Source organism: Lithobates pipiens, unplaced genomic scaffold (assembly GCF_037356315.1).
Source record: "Lithobates pipiens isolate NorthernLeopardFrog02 unplaced genomic scaffold, aLitPip1_a1.2 Scaffold_25, whole genome shotgun sequence".
In the NCBI taxonomy this organism is placed as follows: domain Eukaryota; kingdom Metazoa; phylum Chordata; class Amphibia; order Anura; family Ranidae; genus Lithobates; species Lithobates pipiens.
This window is the reverse complement of record NW_027507787.1, coordinates 167,977,337-167,984,843: the sequence shown is the minus strand read 5'-3', so window position 1 is coordinate 167,984,843 and position 7,507 is coordinate 167,977,337. Positions and strand designations below refer to the sequence as shown.

General features: G+C 46.7%; 1 long non-coding RNA gene across 2 annotated transcripts in view; it reads left to right on the top strand.

The window, feature by feature from the left end:
* The first annotated feature begins 2,206 nt into the window (after positions 1 to 2,206).
* Positions 2,207 to 7,507, top strand: part of LOC143929951 (uncharacterized) — a 158,252-nt gene continuing 152,951 nt past the window's right edge. For both annotated transcript variants that reach the window (XR_013262667.1, XR_013262668.1), the window contains exon 1: positions 2,207 to 2,271. This is a non-coding gene — a long non-coding RNA (uncharacterized LOC143929951). The remainder of the gene's footprint in view (positions 2,272 to 7,507) is intronic.

Genomic DNA, 7,507 nt, shown 5'->3' with positions numbered 1-7,507 from the left:
AAGTAACGTTAATAGGCGTTGGGGGGTTGGCAAAGGCAAGCAGAAGGGGGGGTCTTCTCTTCCCCAGCCAGAAGTCTGCCGACAAGGATACCAAGTGGAGTAAGGGTGGGGGGGAGATTTCCCCACTTTCTCTCAGTGGGAAAGATATACTCAGAGTCCCCACATCCTTCAGATTGTAAGAGAGGGCTACCAATTGGAGTTTCTCTCCTCACCTCCCCCAAGTTTCCTTTTAACCCACTTACCCAGGGACCCTCAGAAAGCAGTGGGTCTCTTACAGTGTCAGACAGCTGGCAGAGCAGGGGGGTCATAGTGCCAGTGTAGGCAGGCATTTTATTCCCACATCTTCGTAGTCCCAAAGCCCTCGGAAAAGTACCGCCCCATAATACATTTAAGAAAGTTAAATACGTTCCTGCGGTACAAGAGGTTCCGCATGGAAAGCGCCTATACTCTCAGAAGGCACCTTCTGAAGGACGTATTTATGATAACGATAGATGAAGGATGCCTATCTTCACGTCCCTATTTTTTCAGAGCACCAGGCCTTTCTAAAGGTTCGCAATCCCCTCGGAGCAAGGAGTGCAGTACTGGCAGTTTTATGCCCTACCCTTGTACTGGCAGCCAGTCCGAGAGTGTTTACCAAGATCCTGGCAGAGTTGGTTGCATTCCTTCATCTCCAAGGAGTAACGATGATCCCCTGTCTCGACAACATACTGGTTTACAACCAGAATTGAGATCTCCTTCTCTCCGACCTGGCGAAGGTAGTGAATACCTTGGAGTCCTTAGGGTGGATCATTAGCCAGGAGAAAGAATCGCTGGTTCCTGCCCAGACCAAGATCTAGCTAGGGTTCCTGGGGGATTCTACAGCACAGAAGCTTGTTTTGCCTCAGGGGAAGGTAAAGGGCCTTATTTCAGCAGTAGCATCCCTTCTAGACGTAGAAGGGGTCTCTTACAGAAGGGTCATGAGATGTCTTGGGCTAATGACATCCTGTATCCCAGCGGTCCCATGGGCTCAGCTCCATTACAGAACTCTCCAACAATTCCTCCTATCCTCCTGGGATGGGAAAAAGGGAAAGCTGGAAGACAGGGTTCCCATTCCAGCAAGTGTAAAGAAATCTCTACAGTGGTGGCTCTATCCTCAGAGATTGTGGGAAAGCCACCTTTGGGCCCAACTCCAACCCCTCAGCATAACAACAGATGCAAGTGCCTGGGTTTGGGGGGGCCCACTTAGAGTAACTTCGAGCCCAGGGCGCCTGGAACCAAAGTCAGAGGAGCGCGCTTCCTCCAACTTCTGGGCACTGTTGGCAGTAAAAGAGGCCTTAAGGGCCTTCGAGGAAAGAATCAGAGGTCGGGAGGTCCAGGTCCTTTCCTGACAACGCAACCGTGGTGGCATTCCTGAATCATCAGGGAGGCACCAGGTCTTACGCTCTTCTGATCCTGGCTCTGGAGCTCCTTGAGTGGGCAGAACAGAGAATCCCCTCCATCTTTGCAGTACTTATAAAGGGGGCATACAATGTCAAAGCGGACTACCTCAGTTGGCAGCCGATTGATCAGGGGGAGTGAGAATTGAACCCGAAGTATTCTCCCTTGTGTGCCAGCACTTCGGCAACCCTGAGATCAATATCTTTGCCCGCAGAGGGAACAGAAGAGTGAAGAGATTCTTCTCCCTCTCTCAAGAGAGGGGTTCGGAGGGGATAGACACGCTGGCCCAAGTTGTTGGACTTCTGCTTGGCATATGCCTTTCCCCCTTAGTTCTGATCCCAAGGATATTGCAGAAGCTAGGTCTTTCAGAGGGCAGATTGATTCTGATTGCCTCATAGTAGCCAAGAGGTAGCTACATGAACAAGCCAGACCACCTTCCTGAGACACTACAGGGTGGAGTTGCTGTCACCTCAGGATATGGCATTTGGTAGGAAGGTCCTACAAGCTGTTGTCTCGCCGTAAGGTAGGCCTGAGCTACTTTCTCTTCTCTCAGGGTGCCGTCCTGGAAGATGGCTTGAGAAAATTACCAGTTACACTTACCTGTAACGGTGCTATTGGGAAGTCTTTGAGGACGGCAGGCCTACTTCCCACCCGCTCTTTTGTTATGTTGGTTTTGTATGGAGTTTTGAGGTGTTTCACTCTCATGCACTGGTGTGGGTCAATACTTTTTCATAACTGAGGAGCACAGGGAGGGGTGGAGGTTTTAACCTCTTTGTTGATTGTGTTTCCTGTCAGGTGGGACCAGTCATCTCTCACGGTGCCATCCTTGAAGACTTCCCAGAAACACTGTTACCGGTAAGTGTAGCTTTACCTCATTTACTAAGTTCTGAAACAACTGCATTGCAAAGTGCACAGTCTATTTCCCTTTAATAAATCAACCAAATAATCTTCTGCTCTTCTGGCAGTATTCTGTTTCAATATTTTTATTACATTTTTTAAATGACAATAAAAAAAAACATGTTATAGTTATATAGAAGTAACAAAAGAAATTTGCACTGAAATGACACTATCATAAAAATCAGTTGACAAGAAAATATTGACAATAACATATTCAAAGGATAAGGCATTTAGGTAAAAACAGTTATGAACAGTCCATTGTTAGGTACCAGGAACATCGCCAATGTGGTTAACTGTAGAGTCCCATATAGCAATACAGATTCAGCTATATGTTAGGAAAAGGGCAAACATCCAGTGGGCCTTACTTCAGGCCAATATTGTAGGCTCAGCCAAGCAGGCAGTGGCGGAATTATAGGGGTCGCCAAGATCGCCATGGCGACCGGGCCCCTTGCTGCAGGGGGCCCATGAGGGCACCCTGTACTGTTCCATAGGAGGGGAGGCTGAGAGGAGCTCCTTGATCATCAGCCGAACTGAAATCAGTACTATGCAGGGAGCTCCTCACATTAGCCTTTAGTGAAAGCACAGTGTGTGCTCTTTGTCTCCCCCTACAGTGCAGTACCACAGGAAGAGCCAAGGTAAATGTCTGCCGTTTTTTTTAAATAAGACTATCTACTGTATTTGTGTTTATGTGTGTGTGTGTGTGTGAGCATGCTTGTGTGTGTGTGTGTGAGCATGCATGTATGTGTGTGTGTGTGAGCATGCTTATATGTGTGTGTGTGAGCATGCTTGTATGTGTGTGAGCATGCATGTATGTGTGTGTGTGTGAGAGCATGCTTGTATGTGTGTGAGAGCATTCTTGTATGTGTGTGAGAGCATGCTTGTATGTGTGTGTGAGCATGCTTGTATGTGTGTGAGAGCATGCTTGTATGTGTGTGAGAGCATGCTTGTATGTGTGTGTGAGCATGCTTGTATGTGTGTGAGAGCATGCTTGTGTGTGTGTGAGCATGCTTGTATGTGTGTGAGCATGCATGTATGTGTGTGTGTGAGCATGCTTGTATGTGTGTGTGTGAGCATGCGTGTATGTGTGTGTGTGTGTGTGAGCATGCATGTATGTGTGTGTGTGAGAGCATGCATGTATGTGTGTGTGTGAGCATGCTTGTGTGTGTGTGTGTGTGAGCATGCTTATATGTGTGAGCATGCTTGTATGTGTGTGTGCATGTATGTGAGTGTGCAGGTATGCATATGTATGTATGTGAATGTGCATGTGTTTATCAGTGGCGGTGCATCCAAAAGGGTGCACAGGTTCCACCCCCTCTATGACCAATGGATAGATTCATGCATAGAATAGCATGAATCTATCCATGGCCACCGCTGCCACCCCCATATTTAGGTGTCTGGTCCCTTTTGGGGTGCCGGGCGCCTGAATTACAGCGGCGGGGGGTGTTTTTGCAGCACCTAATTAGAGCCATGGGCTCTAATAGGCTTCAAAATAGGTGAACTGCGAGCGTCATTCTTGACGCTCACAGTCTACCCAGGTGTGTTAGAAAAGTGAATTAATATTCACTTTCCTAACACTGAACCGCCTCTCGACCAATCAGGTGTGCGGGTCTGTTACCCATCACCCGATTGGCTGAAACGATAGACACAGCTATTGGATGCCCATCTGGAGGAGAGGATGGGAGATGAGGATGGCAGGAGATGCATGGAGGACCCCACTCATGGTCGTTACCCGCTGCCCCACCAAGACAGGGTAATTGGCGGGCAGACAGCGAGCGGGCGGTGGGGATTCACAGTGGCAGCATTTGATGGGCACACCAACAGCATTTGATGTGCACAGTAGCGGAATTTGATGGGCACAGTGGCAGTATTTGATGGGTACACTGGCAGCATTTGATGGGCACAGCGGTGGCATTTGATGGGCACAGCGGCAGAGCTTGATGGGCACAGTGGCAGAGTTTGATGGACACAGTAGTGACATTTGATGGGCACAGTAGTGACATTTGATGGTACAGTGGTGGCGTTTGATGGTACAATGGTGGCGTTTGATGGGCACAGTGGCTGTAATTGATGTTTTTTAAATCGGTTCCTTTATATGCGGCCACCCAATTGGGGGGCCCTGGTGTTCCACCATCGGGCTTGGAGAAAAGCGCCCTGTCCGGAGGTCGGGGGGGGGGCCCCGCCGTGGTTTCCTGCATCGGGGCCCTGAAGGTTCTAGTTACGCCACTGCAAGCAGGACTACACCCGCCCACCCCTCCACCTAAGCAGGCTATGACCATACTGATAGAACTATGGCTAACATAGGAACCACTATGGCACCTAGCCCTAGACTTATTTATCTTATTCTAGGAGCAGTGGCGGCTGGTGCTCAAAATTCTTGTGGGGCGCAAACAAACAAAAAAAGTTGCAGCTTTACTGTGCCCATCAGTTGCAGCCTCACTGTGCCCATCAGTTGCAGCCTCACTGTGCCTATCATATGCAGCCGCTGTGTCCATCATATGCGGCTACTGTGTCCATAATATGCGGCCACTGTGTCCATCATATGCAGCCACTGTGCCCATCATATGCAGCCACTCTGCCCATAAAATGCAGCCAATGCAGCCACTGTGCCCATAAAATGCAGCCACTTTTCCCATAATATGCAGCCTCTGTGCCCATCATATGCAGCTAGTTTGACCCCCCACAGTGGCTGCTTTTCTAACACACTTGGATGGGCTCCTAGCGCAATGCTCTGCACTCTGAGTCAGCCTTTTTTGAAGCATATTAGAGCCTTTGGCTCTAATCAGGAGATTTAAAAAAAACACCCAGCCGCTGTAATTCAGGCACCGGCATCCAAAAAGGGGCAGGATGCCTGAATAGGGGGTGGCTACAGTGGCCATGGATAGATTCATGCTACATAGCAGGAATCTATCTATTTTACATATAGGAGGGGGGCATGACAGAGGGGGCATCGCCCGTGTGCCCTTAATGGATGCACCGCCCTTGTCTGGGAGCAACAAACATAACAAACATTTAGAATAGTATTCTTTAAGAAAACTTGTAATATAAACCCCCCCCCCCCCCCAAGAAGCAGCAAAGGGACAGAGGGTCCGACTAGAGTACCAATACTACTCTTAAGAATAGAAATAGAAAACAGAAGTAAAGGGAAGAAAAGGAAGAATACCAGAGAAGTGAGACCTTACCAATCCAGGAATCTACCCCACCACTGGTCCAATGTCAACCCCGAGTATCCGGTACCTGTAGGTAAGAAAGCCAAGGGGACCATACCTTTTCAAACACGGGTTGTTTGTTCTGGACCATTTTTTTTTCGTGAAGCATGATTCAGGTTAGCTTTTGCTTCATTAAACTTAGGTCAATCACTGATATTTATGTTTTTTATATCTATACAAAAATGTTTTGCCTTTCGTTTCTATTTTAAACTGAATGGGTTGGTTTGCAAGGTGAGGGTTTACATATGTTCCATATTTTTAATAAATTTAAATATATTTAATGACTTTTTAACCACTAGTCGACCAGCTCACACAGATATACTGTGGCAGGTCGGCTCTCCTGCGCGAACCAACGTACTTGTACGTCGGTCTGTACGTCGGGGCGTGCTCGCAGACTTAATGTCCACCGGTGACCTGCGATCGCATTGGTGAGGGTCAGAACGTGGAACTGCCTATGTAAACAAGGCCATTCCCCATTCTGCCTAGTGACATGACAGAGGGGAACAGTGATATCTGTCATGTTCCTGGCAGTCCATCCCCCCTACAGCTAGAACACACCCCGGGAACATACTTAACCTCTTAACCTCTTGATCGCCCCCTAGTGTTAACCCATTTTCTGCCAGTGTCATTTTTACATTGATCAGTGCATTTTTATAGCAGTGATCAATGTAATAATGTCACTGGTCCCCAAAAAGTGTTATTTAAAATCAGATTTGTCCGCCACAATGTCGCAGTCCCGCTAAAAGTCGCAGTCCCTACATCTATCCCATAGATTGTAGATGCGATAACTTTTGCGCAAACCAATCAATATACGCCTATTGCGATTTTTAAAATATGGAATATATACATGAGTATATTGGAGTTTAACAGTGCCCAAAACTGCTATTCAGCCTAAGGTTGCCACCTATTCATAAGAAAAAAAAATACAAATAATAGAATACTAGCCTCTATGCTATGAATTAATATTAACACTATGCTCTGTGTTTAGTTGGATGGCCAGATGACAACAGTAAATCTCTCTCTGAGTTTGTTACAGTGCCTTGCAAAAGTATTCATCCCCCCTTGGCATTTGTATGTTGCCTCACAACCTGGAATTAACATGGATTTGGTCGAGGATTTGTATCATTTAATTTACAGAACATGCCCGGAACTTTGAAGATTTTTTTTTTATTATTGAATAGCAAACAACAAATAGGACAAAATAACAGAAAAAGTCAATGTGCATAACTATTCATCCCCCCTAAAGTCAATACTTTGTAGAACCACCTTTTGCGGCTATCACAGCTCCAAGTCGCTTTGGATGAGTCTCTATGAGCTTGCCACATCTTACCACTGGGCTTTTTTTCCAATTCCTCCTTGCAAAACTGCTCCAGTTCCTTCAAGTTGGATGGTTTGTGCTTGTGAACAGCAATCTTTAAGTCTGACTACAGATTTTCTATTGGATTCAGGTCTGGGCTTTGACGAGGCCATTCCAACACATTTACATGTTTCCCCTTAAACCACTCAAGTGTTGCTTTAGCAGTGTGTTTGGGGTCATTGTCCTGCTGTAAGGTGAACCTCTGTCCTAACCTCAAATCACACACAGAGTGCTACAGGTTTTACTCAAGAATAACCCTGTATTTAGCATCATCCATCTTTTCCTCAACTCTGACCAGTTTACCAGTCCTGACTTCTGAAAAACATGGTGTTCTTTGGGTGATGTGATGTGTTGGGTTTGCGCCAGACATAGCGTTTTTTTGATGCCCAAAAAGTTCAATTTTAGATCACTCAGACCACAACACCTTCCTCCATACATTTTGGGAGTCTCCCAAATGCCTTTTCACAAACTCAAAACGTACCATTTTGTTTTTTACTGAAAGTAATGGCTTTCTTCTGGCCACATAAAGTCCAACTCTATGGAGCGTACGGCTTATTGTCATCTTATGTACAGATACTCCAGTCTCTGCTGTGGAACTCTGCAGCTCCTCCAGGGTTACTTTAGGTCTCTG